Genomic DNA, 16,196 nt, shown 5'->3' on the forward strand with positions numbered 1-16,196 from the left:
ACCGATCCTGTTAGGGATCACCCGGTTAAGGGATACCCGGTTAAGGGTTAAACCCGATAGGGTCACCTTGTTAGAGGATTTTAAGAACTCAATAGCTAAAAGGATCTCCTAAGCTTCTCTAGCTTCTCATAACTCATTAGCTTCGAGTTACCCGGTTAAGGGATTTACAGTAAGCTGGTTAAGACCACCCAATTTAAGGGATTTTGAATCAAGCTAGTTAAGGCTACCCTGTTAGGGGATTTTGCAACTGTTGAAGTGGTTGGAGATCAACAGGTATTACAATGATCTGTTAATTGTACTTAATACTAATACAGATCTATTTAGGCTCCTCTTTTTCTTCTGCACACACTTTGTAGGTATATCTTTTCTCCTATGGTCTAGAAAGAATCTTGTATCACTTTCATTGGATACACACTCACAACTTTTTGCCAACAACTTTAGACAGAAACCTAACATCGACCTTATAGGGAACATACAAGATGATAGCAAAAACCCTAAAACCTAAACCTGTTAGGTTGAGCAATTCAAATGGTTCGATCCTGACCGTTGAAACATACTGCATTGAATGCACCAGTCTTGAGTCGATCTCAATACATTCTCCATCATCCATTATCCACCATTTTCATGGCGGTTGATAACCCATCACGCATTATCACTATTTGACAGACTTTGCACATTCCTGAGGTAGATAGGAATAGTCTTCTTCATGCAAGATCCTTCACGCGCACAGAGCTTACGTGGCAACACGATCTGTCCTCCATCATACTACTAACTCATCACACAAAGATCACCGATTGAGTTACACAGACTTGAGATACTCCAACCAGAAACCCTGAAGTGGAAGTTGCCTTACCAACTAGTAGTCATACAGTGCTTCCATGTGTCGATTCCCATAACTAATGTGCCGCTTCACTTTGGCATATACCGGTTCACACATATGCCGGTATCTCTTTCTTCACTTATCTCATGTGTCGGTTCACACTATGTCTCATATTGACATCAATGACAACATACAATATCATTATGTCTTCATGCCAATTTACATAAGGCTCATGCCAGTTCACATAATGCCAACAATCTCCCCCTTTGGCATTGATGGCAATATACAAAAGATATCTTCTCTACTTCACATCTTCTCCCCATTTGCTGCAAATATCTTTTCGCTTCACTTCTTCTCCCCCTTTGACAACAATGCCAAAGTGGAGGTGCAATCACCACTGTTTCCTTATGCTGCTCCCCCTAAGGGGTAGCATCCTTAAACACACCAATCAACCAAAGATTTGTCTATCTAGTAATTGACTGATGTGGAACAACCACTTTTAGTTCACCTCCTGAAGGGGCAATACCCCTAATTCACCTCTCAAATGCACAAATGTTGTCTTTGGGAGAGGCTTGGTGAATATGTCTGCTAATTGCTCCTTACTGGACACATGCTCCAGTGCAATCTCTTTATTCTGAACCTTTTCCCTCAAGAAATGATACTTAAGCTCAAAATGCTTGGTTCTAGAATGTAAAACCAGATTCTTTGATATATTGATAGCACTTGTGTTATCACAGAATATACTTACCAGTTCAGGTACAGGGATCTTGAAGCCTTCCAGTACATGCTTCATCCAGATTGTCTGAGTACAGTTCATGAAAGCTGCAACATATTCTACTTCCGCTGTAGACTGAGAGATGCAACTCTGCTTTTTACTCATCCATGAGACCAGTCTACCACTGAGAAAGAATGCACCACTGGTTGTGCTCTTCCGGTCATCCACATTACCGGCCCAATCAGCATCTGTGAATACTTTCAGATTGAAATTATTGTTGTATGGGTACCACAATCCATAGTCAATTGTTCCCTTCAGATACCTAAGAATCCGCTTGACTGCACTCAAGTGAGATTCTCTTGGACTCTTCTGGAACCTTGCAGTGATGCCAACTGCATGTGCAATATCCGGTCTACTATGCACTACATAGTGCAACTTACCAATTATTGTTCGGTATTCCTTCGCATCAACCAGTGTGGAATCATCTTCTTTTGTCAATCTGCAACCGGTCACCATCGATGTACCAACCAGTTTGCTATCTTCCATGCCAAAAGTCTTCAACACTTCTTTGACAAATTTGGACTGAGTGATGAAGATTCCATCTTTCATCTGTTGGATCTATAGTCCAATGAAGAACTTAATCTCCCCTATGAGTGACATTTTAAACTCTTTCTTCATCTCATCAGCAAACTCATGACTCATCTTGTCATCTCCACCAAAGATGATGTGATCAACAAAGACTTCACAGATCAGGATCTGATCTTCTTAAGACTTCAAGTAGATATTACTATCTTCACTTGTTCTCTCAAATCCAATCTTCACAAGATGGGAATGTAGGCACTCATACCATGCCCTAGGTGCTTGCTTTAGACCATATAATGCTTTGTGTAGCCTACATACCATGTCACTGTCTTCAGATAGGGCAAACCCATCTGGTTGCTCAATATATACTTCCTCTTCAAGTACACCATTTAGGAATGCAAATTTTACATCCATTTGATACACCTTGAATCTCTTAAAAGTTGCATATGCAAGAAGCATACGAACTCCTTCCAATCTAGCTACAAGAGCAAAGGTTTCCCCATAGTCTTCTCCTTCTTCTTGAGCATATAATTTGCATACCAGTCTGGCTTTATTCCTAATCACTGTGCCATCCTCATTCAAATTATTTTTGAACACCCATTTGGTGCCAATGAAATTCTTATGCTCTGGTCTGGGTACCAAGGACCATGTACCATTTTTCTCTATCTGGTCAAGTTCTTCTTCCATTGCCTTGATCCAGTCTTCATCTTTATGAGCCTCTTTGAATGATTTAGGCTCAAATTCAGAGATCATGCATAAGTTTTCTCTGATCTTTCTTCTAGTAAGGATTCCTACATCCTTATCACCTATGATCTACTTGGGATCATGATTCAACTTGACATACCGAGGAATGGTCTTAATTGGTTCTTCTTACTTTTCTTCTTCATCCTTATCTTCATCAGTATCAACATTCACCGGTTTAGGAACACTGTTACTGGTGCTCGCTTGACTGACAACCGGTTCCCAAAAGGTTGCAACCAGTTCATTTACAACTTGCTCACTACCGGTTTTCTTAGTCTTCTCGGAGGATTCATCAACTCTTACATTGATGCTTTCCATAATTCTCTGAGTCCTATTGTTGTAGCACTTGAAAGCTTTACTCATGGTGGAATATCCTAGAAATATTCCTTCATCACATTTAGCTTCAAATTTTCCCTGATGTTCACTCCTCTTGATGTAACATTTGCTACCAAAGACCTTAAAATAATTTACCACAGGGGTCTTACCAGTCCAATACTCATAAGGAGTTTTGTCCTTGCCCTTTTTGATGAGTACCCGGTTCATAGTGTAAACTGCAGTGCTCACTGCTTCTCTCCAAAAGGTGCGAGCAACCTTTCCTTGGATCAACATAGTTCTAGTTGCTTCAACCATAGTCCGGTTATCCCTCTCTACTAGACCATTCTGTTGTGGAGTCTGAGGGGCAGACAACTGTCTCTTGATGCCAAATTCTTCATAGTACTTGTTGAATTCACTGGAAGTGAATTCCCCTCCTTGATCAGTTCTGAGACACTTTATCCTTTTACCACTTTCCTTTTCCACTAACGCTCTGAAAGCTTTGAATTTCCCAAAAGCTTCAGACTTGTCTTTCAAGAATGTGACCCACATAATTCTTGAGCAGTCATCAGTGAGAATCATGAAGTACCTATCACCTTGCACACTTCTAGTTTTCATAGGACCACATAAATCAGTATGCACAAGATCAAGCAAGTTGTCAGCAGTGAAAGATTTACCTTTAAAAGTTGAGGAAGACATTTTCCCCAATTGACATTCTCTACACAAGGTATTATCCGGTTTGCTCTGCACTGGCAACCCTCTAACTGCCTTGATCTTACTAGCCTTCACAATGTTGTCAAAGTTCACATGGCAGAATCTCCTATGCCATATCCAGCTATCATCAAGCTTAGCCATAAGACATGTACTTATATTAGAATTTAGATGAAATAGGTTACCTTTAGTTTGCATGTCGGTGGCTACCAATTTACCATCTTTACCTTTGATTCTGCAAACTCCATTCTTGAATTGCAGAGTGAGTCCACTGTCATTTAACTAGGCAACACTTAGAAGGTTGTGTCTGAGACCATCAACCCAATACACATTGTCAGCACTACTCTTTCCATTCAAGGAGATGGACACTCTACCTTTGACCATGCATGGTGCGTCATTGCGAAAGTGAACCACACCACCATCATACTCTTCTAATGATAGAAACTTGCTCCGGTCACCAGTCATATGGTGAGAGTAGCCACTGTCAATGATCCACTCATTGGAATCATCAAACTAGGAGACAAGAGCCTTCTTGTCTATCACATCTTCCTTTACAGCAACAAACGAAATGTCTTCATTTTCTTCATCTTCAAATTCCTCATCTGTGACACCTTCATCAACTACCACAAAACAATTTCTTTGGTTTCCTCCTTTGAATTTCTTGAACCTTTCCGGTTTGTCCTTGTTGTCACTATTAGGACAATTCATAGCAATATGTCCTATTCGGTTGCAGGAGAAACATTTCAAAGGTATTTTACCTTTGTATTTAATAGTTCCTTTTGGGAATCTCCTGGCCAGAAGAGCTTCAAATTCCATCAAAAACTCTTCATCCTTCATCTCTCTATTCTGACTAGGTTCCCCATTAGTGCTAGCCTCTTTTCCTTTTCTGGATGGTATAGTAGAAGCTTTAAAAGCTAATTCTGACTTTTGAACACTACCATCAAAGTTATTTAGCTCATAGGCTATCAACTTGGCTATGATGGAGTCCATGGATGCCTTAGACTTGTCTATTGATCTCAGCTCCTGAATAGCAACAACCCTTATTGCATAGACCAGCAACAAGGATCTCAGGACTTTACTTACCACAGTGGAATCTTCTATTTTGCCACCTGCACTCTTTATTTCTCCAACAACTATTTTGATTATTATTCCATACTACTGAATGGTCTCTCCTTCAACCATTCTCATGTCTTCAAACTTTCCTCTCAAGCTCTCTTCCTTAGCCTGTTTTACATGCTCATCACCACCATAGATATTTTCAAGAGCATCCCATACTTCTTTGTGATTTGCCTTGTCCTGAACATCAATAAACTCAATGTCAGATAGACTACTGATGAGGGCTTCCATGACTTGCCCATTTTCTTGTATCTCTCTCTTTTGGTCATCGGTGAGAGTACTGGTAGGAACAACATATACATTTTCAACATAACTCCAGTGTTGAACACCCATACTTTTGATGAATATCTTCATCCTATCTTTCCATATACAAAAGTTTTCCCTGTTGAACTTTGGACCTTCCCTCTTCATCATTTGGCTAGGATCTTTTCCTCAAGCGGTTAAGCTTACAACACAGAGGCCCTGGAGGGCTCTGATACCAATTGATAACTTAATGATGAACCACTAGTACCAAACCCGTACTGAGAGGGGGGGGTGAATCAGTACAGACACAAATACAGTCCAAAACTAGTTTGACAGCAAACACTCACAATGACTGATAAACAGAGTGCAACCGGTAGCATCCAGAATAACTCAAACAGTCATGAACCGGTCACTTACTAAGCTTTTCTCTTAGTTCAATACCACATTATCATAATATTCTCATGCATGAACTAGTAGACCTAACCATCAAATCTTCACAATAGTGAGTTCAATATGTTTTATAGACAGGCATAAAACATAGAAACTTCATGTGCATAACAGATAAAACAAAGCATCACAAGACAAAGGCATTTCACATGACACACATATTTTTCACATGGTAACCCAACTAGGAAAAACCACGGTGGGGATGAATACCCACAAGCTACTTTTTGAACTCTTTAGAATTCCACTCTGTTAGGAGCCTTGTCCAGTTAAGAACATTACAATAGGTTCTAGTAGGAACCGATCTTGTTAGGGATCACCCAGTTAAGGGTTAAACCCGGTAGGGTCACCTTGTTAGAGGATTTTAAGAACTCAATAGCTGAAAGGATCTCCTAAGCTTCTCTAGCTTCTCATAACTCATTAGCTTCGAGTTACCCGGTTAAGGGATTTACAGCAAGCCGGTTAAGACCACCCAATTTAAGGGATTTTGAATCAAGCCAGCTAAGGCTACCCTGTTACGGGATTTTGCAACTGTTGAAGTGGTTAGAGATCAACAGGTATTACAATGATCTGTTATCAGTACTTAATACTAATACAGATCCGTTTAGGCTCCTCTTTTTCTTCTGCACATACACTTTGTAGGTATATCTTTTCTCCTATGGTCTGGCAAGAATCTTGTATCACTTTCATTGGATACACACTCACAACTTTTTGCCAACAACTTTAGACAGAAACCTAACATCAACCTTATAGGGAACATACAGGTCGGTAGCAAAAACCCTAAACCCTAAACCTGTTAGGTTGAGCAATTCAAATGGTTCGATCCTGACCGTTGAAACATACTACATTGAATGCACCAGTCTTGAGTCGATCTCAAGACATTCTCCATCATCCATTATCCACCATTTTCATGGTGGTTGATAACCCATCATGTGTTATCACTATTTAACAGACTTCACACATTCCTGAGGTAGATAGGAATAGTCTTCTTGATGCAAGAACCTTCACATGCATAGAGCTTACGTGGCAACATGATCTGTCCTCTATCATACTACTAACTCATCACACAAAGATCACTGATTGAGTCACACAGACTTGAGATACTCCAACCAGAAACCCAAAAGTGGAAGCTGCCTTACCAACCGATAGTCATACAGTGGTTCCATGTGTCGGTTCCCATAACTACATGCCGGTTCACTTTGAACAAATGTGCCGCTTCACTTTGGCACATACTGGTTCACACATATGTCGGTATCTCTTTCTTCACTTATCTCATGTGCCGGTTCACATTATGTCTCATATTGACATCAATGACAACATACAATATCATTATGTCTTCATGCTAGTTCACATAATGCCAACACTAACTTCACATGAAATTGTTCAAATGAAGGAACGACAACAAAGTTGGCATCTATAGATTTAGTGTGAACCTCAATAGGGAGTGTGATAGAAGCAATAGTAGGACAAGAAAATCCATCAAATAATTTAACGACCACATTAGTATCATCATAGATTGGTTTATGCAAATGTAAAGTATAAAGATATTCTTTAGTGATGGCATTAACCATGCAAGAGAGATCAATAAGCACACCACGACAAGGTTTGTCTTGGATTTTCGCAACTATGTATAAATGGTCATCAAGTGCTCTAATGGTCTCACTAGGGTCAAATGTGATACATGGATCCTTAGGTGTTTCTTGTTTCTCTACCATATTCACTAAATTTGGAGCCATTGTAGTGAGATCAGAAGGAGAGAAAGAGGTGTGTTCAGTTTCAATCATGTTAGAGGTATGAGAGGGTAAAGGATCAGTGAAAATCTTAAGATTTTGATTAGGAGGAGTGACTGATTTGTTTCCCTTATCATTCACACCTGCTACAAATATAGAATTATTATCAATCGGGTCTTGAATCTTAATTTTTAATGCAAAATATTTCTCAATATCATGACCGGATTGACAATGAAATTGACAAAAAGAATTATTGTCAAAGTAAGGTGATGCTACCTTAGAAGGGTCAACTAGTTTTATTGGAGGAAGTTTGATAACATTTCTTTATAACAACTGAGACATGATGCTATGCAAAGATTCATTCAAAGGAGTAAATTGTCTTTCTCTTTTGAAAAAATTAGAAATAGGAGGCACACCTGTTGTAGCATTTACATTGTTGTTGTTGATAGTGTCATTGAATTTGATGAAGCCTTTATTTGGTTTGAACTTCACAAACGGTTGTTGAGCACTTTCACACTTATTAATTAGAGCCATAGGAGTAGATTGCTCTAGTTGATTCACAGTTAGTTGATAATTGTGAAGTGTTACACACAACTGCGGAAAGGAAGTAAACTCAAAAAGGAGAAGTTTGTCCCTAATGTCTTTTTGTAAATTAGAAGTGAAATTCTTTGAATATCATTATCAGGCACTGGAAAAGAAAATTGAGAACACAAATGCTTATATCTACCAATGAAACCAATCACTTTTTCTTTAACACGTTGTTTACAATGCATTAAATCAGTCAAAGTGATTTTAGGACCTATGTTGTTTTGAAATTGTTGAATAAAATCATTTGCTAATTGTTGAAAAGAAGTAATAGAATAGGAATGCAAAGAACAATACCATTGTAAAGCCTTATCTCTTATTGTTCTAGTAAACAATTTGGAAAGCAATCTTTGATCATAATCAAAGTCAGTACAGAAGGTTTGGAATGTTTTGACATGTGTTAAAGGATCACCTTTTCCATTATAGAGTTCCAATTGAGGGACTTCAACGTGTTTAGGAGGAACAAATCTAACAATATCAAGAGAAAGTGGGCTTGCAACATCAAATGTGGGCACACTAAACTTGGATTGACTCATAGAAGCAATTTGTTGTTGCAATGATGACACAGTTTGGGCAAGGCTATTAATGGTTGCTTTGGTTGAAGAATTTATGTTAGACATGTTTGATTGAGAAGGTGGTGTGATGTTATAGAAAAGGCATTGATTGAGAATAGGGTGGTGGAACACTATGGTAAGTAGGTGTATACACCTAAAAATGGTCTGAAGATAATTAATTAAATAAGCAATTATTTAATTAATCCCCTTCCCAATTTAATTGAATTCGCAAGAAATTTGATTAAATTCCCCATTCATCTACTTATTAATAAATCTAAGGATTTATTTAATAAGTTTCTTTCAATAGTCCCTTTTGATTAATTAATCTAAATTGATTAATCCCCCCCCCCAATTTAATTCATTCTTCTAATCCCCTAACTAATTAAAACAAATCAATCTATGAGTTTGTTGAAAGTTAATTAGCCTTTTCCTATTATTTGAATTTTTAAATTCAAATTCCCACATGCCTCCTAACTTATAACCACCTAACCTAACCACCCCCTAACCTAAACCATTCCACCTAATCCTGGGTTTAACTAACCCCATCCTATCTTTCACATCCTAGCCTCCTATGGGTTGGATATTGTCCCCTTGAGACACATGGCACTTTTGCCACATGTCTCTTCCCTTGGACACTCTCCCTCTTGTGAGCGAGATTCCTTGACACTTGTCACCACAGAGATGACAAGTGTCCCTCCCTCCAACCTCTTCTCCAGTCTCCACCAATTTGACCCTTGATATCTTCAGACTCAATCTTGACCGTTGATTCCTGCCACCTCACCCCTGGCCTTGGAAATCCTATAAATATCCCCCATTTTGGAGCACAAAGGATCCCATCTCAAGCATTGTTATTATAGGCATACCATTTCTAGCATTCTAATTTAGTATTGTTATCATTTATTGCATCTTAGATCTAGCTTAATTTGATCATCTTCTAACATAATTGCTTAATCATATTGCATACTAAATATCTCATCTAGCTTAATTGCATCTATCATTTAGCATAATCATGCATATCATTAGCATAATTAGCTTCTTGGATCAATATAGTTTAATCATGCATTCATCTAGATTGCACATCATATCATTTTAAATCCTTTGTCTTAGTGTAGTCAAGTCACTGGAATTTCTCATCTACATCTAAGAGAAAATCCACACTCGCATCTCTTAGGAGTCAATAGTTCACTTTGTCATCGTTTATCTTCATTTGATTTCAATTTAATAACCATGCTTGTAATTACCTATTGAGTGCTTGTGTTGCAGTTGTAGGTACCCTACTTCATACTCACGATATTTTGGCACCCATCGTGGGGCCAGAAATATCATTTCTTGGCCTTTTGCATATTCAAATCTTCAATCTCATGGATCTTTGGCCATACTATCTTTAGAATCTCTTACAAGTACCTTTGCAACACCATATGATTTTCTTTGTGCACTCGTATGGGTATGTGTGAATACTCGTACTGCTAGGTGAGAAAACTCATACGATTTTTTGTTTCTACCTTTTCACAAACATAGTTTATTTTAGGGTTTTTATTCTTAAAATTGGTTATTACTAATTGTAGACGTCTAAAAATGGTCAACGCTTGCGGAATCATACTTTAACATTTGCGCATTGCCTTATTTTAGGGTTTTTGCATCGCATTAACATTTCTCCTATGTTGCGTACTTGGTCTTTATCATTTGTGAACATTGAGTCCTTCTGCATTCTTCATTTATCTCATTCTCTAATTTGGTCTTGTCGAAAATAATCTTCAGTCATGATTTTGGTCAATCTTATCCTGTCGCATCAATGTGCATGCTCATTTGTTATCATTTTGGACATCGTCAATCCTAATTAGGGTTTTTGTTCGCTTATCAATCTTATCATTTTGCGATCGATTTGTCATCGATCGTTGTCCACTTATCAATCTTGTCGTCTTGCAATCGATTTGTCATTGATCGTTGTCATTTTCAATCTTGTTGACTTGCGATCGATTTGTCATCGATCATTGTCGTTTTCAAATCTTGTCATTTTTCAATCTATTTTGTCATCGATCCTTGTCCTCTTGGCAATTTTGTCATTTTGCGATCGGTTTGTCATCAATCGTTGTCTATCTCAATCATGTCAATTTGGATCAATTAGTCATTGTTCCTCGTCAATTGGCGCATTTATCAATCAAATCGTTCATCAGTATTGGTCTTTTATCAAGTCAGAATCATGATCAAATCGATCCTTCAATCACAACCTAATTGTCATCCTTGCATTACTAATTCATCTTCTAGGGTTTCATGATTTAATCATTTAACCTTGTTTGTCATTTCTCCCTCTAGGATTAATAAATTATTTATTTATCCTAAGTATTCTCATCGCAATTAAATGTTCATTTAATTGGCTAATTATTCCTCTTTTTGTGAATTAATTAATAAATGACAAATTATTAATTAATTTACCTAATTTCTCCTAATTCCTAATTTCCTAATTTTCATCAATTTCTAGTTTCCTAATTTTCATCAATTTCTAATTTCCTAATTTTCCTCATTTTCTAATTTCCTAATTTCTAATTCATCTAATTTCAATTCTCTCCTATTTTTCTCCTAATTTCATGGGAATGACATAGAAATTTGTCATAATTTGTCATAATTGACAATCAATCAATCCTTGCATAGCAATTTGTCATAAATTGTCATGAATTATCAATCAATCAATCTTGCATAGAAAGTGCAAATTTGTCATAATTTGTCATATTTGTCATTCTTGATTTGCAATTTCCATTCGAATCTCTTCATGCTAATTTGATCTTTTCTCCAATTTCTCTATAAATTGGATGAATTTCTTCAATCAAGGTCCCTGATTACTACCTGGTCGAATCAATCACGCTTTGAGTATTCTTGCGCTACTTGTCAATCTTGCTTTCACATTAGGTTTATGCACTTGAAGGTGAGATCCACAAATAAAAGCTATTTGAAGGAGAAAGAAGGACAATGGAGCCACATGAAGGAGACATTCAGATCTGCATTTGGTTTGCTTAGTTTTCAATCTTGAATGTTTTGTTTTCATGTCTTTATTGAGTGTGTTTAGGATTGATCATTGCATTTGAGCTTTCGTGATTGAGCTAGACTAATATTGATTTGCTTTGATGATTTTCGATTTCCTAGCTACATTAATTGGTGAACCCGACATGAACTAACCCCCTAATCATGCTTTTGAGTGCTTTTGAGTTGATTTGCAGGTTAAAAACCCAAGAAACAGGGTAATGTAGGGTTTTTTGGGAACTTTTGTGCCTGTGTGAGACAATCTGCGCTTGTATCAAGCATTTTGCGCCTATGTCAAGGACAACCTGCGCCTGTGTCAAGCATTCTATGCCTATGTAAGTCTAGAAACAGAGGTAAAAGGGCAGTGTTTTTACTTGCAAATTGGTTTGTTTTACATTTTGTTTCTGCTTTTTGGTTTTATGGTACTGATTCTTTGTGCAGCACCTTGGCATCATGCATGACAAAGACAACAAATGAAACTACTAACACATTTTATGTAGGTTCGATAGTCGAAGACTAAACATATCAGACTTCTAACTTGGATTTTGCAGGTTGCCTTGGACTACAACTAAACTTTGTGTTTGAAATTCACATTTAGGCACCTAGTATGATTTCTAAATAGGATGGAATGAACATGTGTTTGCTTTGATTGATTAAGTTTGACATTGGAGTAGGAGAGTATACTCTCATCCTTCTTAGGGTGATCAGAAATCCAGATCTTCGATACCGTGCTCATTGTTTTGATTATGTGTCACCTTTAGAGGGCCTGCCTTCCCGACCATTTTCTTTTACAATCAAGTGACAATCGTGAGAAGGGAATGACCCAAAGTGAGTATGGCTAGAATACCTTGGCATTCTAACTCACTATAAATAAATACCTGATGGGTGAAAGCTTTGAAGGAAGCGTTACGTGGGAATTGTAGTTACTTGGGAAGTGATGACCCTTGGACTATTTCTCATATCAACATCTAAGTAGGGCCTCAAGGTCTAAATAGTGCTTGCGTGACTACATTTATTTGGTATCTTGGTGGGCTTAATGTCTCAATCATGCTTGTGTGACACCAAGGAGTAACGCTTAACAGAAATCCTTACTAAACACCTTGTATTTAGAGGCTAAAAATCCTTCTAGTTGCTTGAGAAGGAGGAGTTCGGATACTTGGAAGAGACACTAAGTTCGCCATGGGGAGATTTACATGGCGACTGATGCTTGGCTGCCCTGAGAAGTGAGTGCCGTGGAGGGGAGCCCGTGGGGTCAAGCATCTATGTATTCTCCTTGAATCTCATAACGAGTCTACCTCTCAAGTACCTACTGCCCTTGCCATCCATAAGAAATGTGTGAATGAGCATGATTCTTTTGAGTCTAAGTTGAAATATCTTGTCTTCTTTGCTTGTCAAAAGTTGAGTTGTGTCTCATTTCAAAAAAAAAAAAACAAGACAAATTGATTCAAAACAAGGTTAAACATAGGAGTATTTCATTCAACAAAGTTCAAAACACCTTCAAATGTGGTTGTCAAACATTTTTCAAAATCTTGTCTCAACATTCATGTCACTTAAATTTAGGTTCTCACTTAGGTGTCATATTGCATGTCCAACATTAGGTTCATCCTAGGTTTGCATTTTTGCAAGTTCATTGTCAATTACCAAAGTTAAGTTTCACCTAGGTCATACTCCTTTGCATATCAATAAGGGTCCTCCATTTGCATGTGTCCTCTTGCATTAGAGTAATACCATCATCACACATTTGCATTTGCATACCCTAGGTCTCTTCATTAAGCGTAGGTCATCATCATATCATATTAGGGTCATTTGCATAGTAATTTTCCCTTTGCATATAGTGTCAAAACTAGGTTTTGGCATACTTGAGTAATCCAAATCTTTGAATAAACCCTAAGTCATTGTTAAGAAGTCTAGACCTTATCAAACCTTTGTCTTTTTGTCATCTATGTCATTTGGTCAAACCTAGCTTAGTATCCAAGCATATAGGGGAGACATTGTCATTTTGTCCTTCGAGGTCTAGACATCATTTCAATTTCCTAAGGGTCTCATTTTTAGAATTGCATTTCAAAAGTTTGTCAAAATCTCGAAAAACAACCAAAAACATAGATTGCATTCTTGCCATAGATTGCATTTTCATCTATTCAGTTTGCATTTAGTTGCATATCATATATTATTGTTGAAAATTTCCAAAAATAAAACATTGCATAGTGACATGTCTATTGAAACAAGGTTCCAAGCACCAATGATGCAACAAAGTTTGACATATCAACCGACAATGCAATCACAATTCTATCCAACCCAACAACAAAGCAACATTGATCAAACTTTTCATGATGATGTAAATGTCCAAATACAAAAACTAGAGGAGAAACTAGCTCAAGAAAATGAGATTTTTGAACAAAGAGTGAAAAACATTGAGAAGAATAGATCACAAATGTCCAAAATGTTTCAAAAATTTCCAGGTCAAAATCCAAAGATTGAGCCAATTGATGTAAGATCTCTTCTTGAACGATCAGACATACCAGCTCTCCTCTGCCAAATAGAGATGATGAAACAATTTCAAGAAAAGAGACAACATCAATTTCAACATTATGTGCCTCCACAACAAGAACAAGAAGGTGTTTACTATCAATCAGATTTTCAACCAATACAGCCAATTGTTCAACATATACAACCAATACAACCAATGGTCCAATTTCAACAATATGTCCAACCAACTATACAATGTCCACAAATAGTTCAACCAATGGTGGAATATCAACAAGTTCAATCAACATATCAATGTCAACAAACACAACCAAACATTCAAAAACAAAGGTTGCAGCACACACCAACCCAAGTTTCAAACATGTCAGAACAATTGAACCAAGTCCAATATCAAAACATGACATCAAACCAAAAACAAGTTCAAATTCCAGATACAACTATGTCAAAACCTTGAAAGAAAGGTGGCTTTATTGCAATGATCTTAATGAAACTACCAAGTGAGTTCTTTGAGGAAGATCAAGATAATACAATTATGTCTAGCAATGCCTCATCCCCCCACAAGCAAATTCACTCTCCAGTGGCATCTATCTCTACACCTCTAGAAGTTTCACAAGAACCTTCCATATTGTCCTCATCAAACAATACACCCAAGGATGCAATTATCCAAGGGCTATCCATAATTGATTGCCACAATAATCCAATTCATGATGCACATCCTTGTCATGTTTCAGAAATACAAGACCCAATGCCACCATGCACTTTATTGCCATTACCTATTTTAGAGGACCCCATTCGAAGTCCCTCTTCCTCATGTTCAAGCATTGATTCCTTGCCAGAATCCATCACAAATGTTCAAAGTGCATTTCCTTCATGCCAAACCATTGATCCCTTGTTAGAATCCCCCATGCATATCCAAAGTCTAACCCCATGTCAAGAGGATAATTTAGAGCATAAAGAAATACGTGTTAAAATAGATCAAGATCAAGATCCCGAAACCTTATCATCCCATCCAATTGTTGACCAGGATCTCATCTTCCTATAAACTCATGATGATTCCCCTATTCTTGTCCATCCTATCCAAAGTCCTATTGACACTCCATTCCCTGAGCAAGATCAAGATATCCTAGTCCATCCAATCCCAAATGATCCCCTTCCATTTCATGAAAAAAATGTCCTTTCAAATCCCATTGACATTCCACTTCCTAAGAAAGATCAAGATATTCCTTCCATCCTTTCCGATGATCCCATTAAAAGTCAAGAGCAAAGCACCTTTAAAGAGGATTCCAATGATCTTCCTCCTTGTCAAGATCAAATTATTCCTTTAAATCCTCCACAAGATCTTTTTGTTCCTCCATCTCCTTGTCTTAATGCTCCATATACATTCCAAGATCGCATTTCTTTTGATGATCCCATTATTTCTACCATTCCATCTCTTGAAGAACCAGTCATTGAACCATGTCCACTACACAATCCTAGTCCCCCTCATGATCCTAATCCCCCTCATGATTCTAACATGTCAGTGCAAGATGTTCATGAACCCCTGACATTAACAATGGGCTCTTCCTCTTTTGTCCAATCTGATCCACTTCAAGATCTCATTATTTCTCTCATATCATATCCACCTCATAATGGACTCGCGTCTTCTTCCCAAAGAAAAGAGTATCCTACAAGTCAAGATATGCATAAAGGCAAAGGAATAGACCTTCATGAGAAAGAACCCCTCCATATCAAAGAAGATCTTAAGGCTCATGTCTACACAACTCACTCTCAAGACGTTGGTATCCCTCCATCAAAATCAAAACATACACCTTCCCCATCATACCTTCCATCCATCTTAGGTCCTTATATTCCTTCATCCTCTATACAAGGTTAGCAAAGGCACACATCCTTGAGTAAATTTCATCCATCCAAAAGAACTCCATTTCATTCATATCCATCCATGCATTCCTTTCCTCCTCCAAGAAATTTGGATGCCAAGTATAAAAGTCATAAGTCTAGCAATCCACATGTATTCAAGGATCAACATGTCCAATATAATCAACATGTCAAAACAAAGAACAATATGATCTATAAAGAAAAAGAAATATCCAATAGGCCACAAAGGGGCCACAAAGGCCCACTGAGAAAAATAAAGCAAAGTCAAA

The sequence above is a fragment of the Cryptomeria japonica genome, chromosome 1 (assembly GCF_030272615.1).
Source record: "Cryptomeria japonica chromosome 1, Sugi_1.0, whole genome shotgun sequence".
Classification (NCBI taxonomy): Eukaryota; Viridiplantae; Streptophyta; class Pinopsida; order Cupressales; family Cupressaceae; genus Cryptomeria; species Cryptomeria japonica.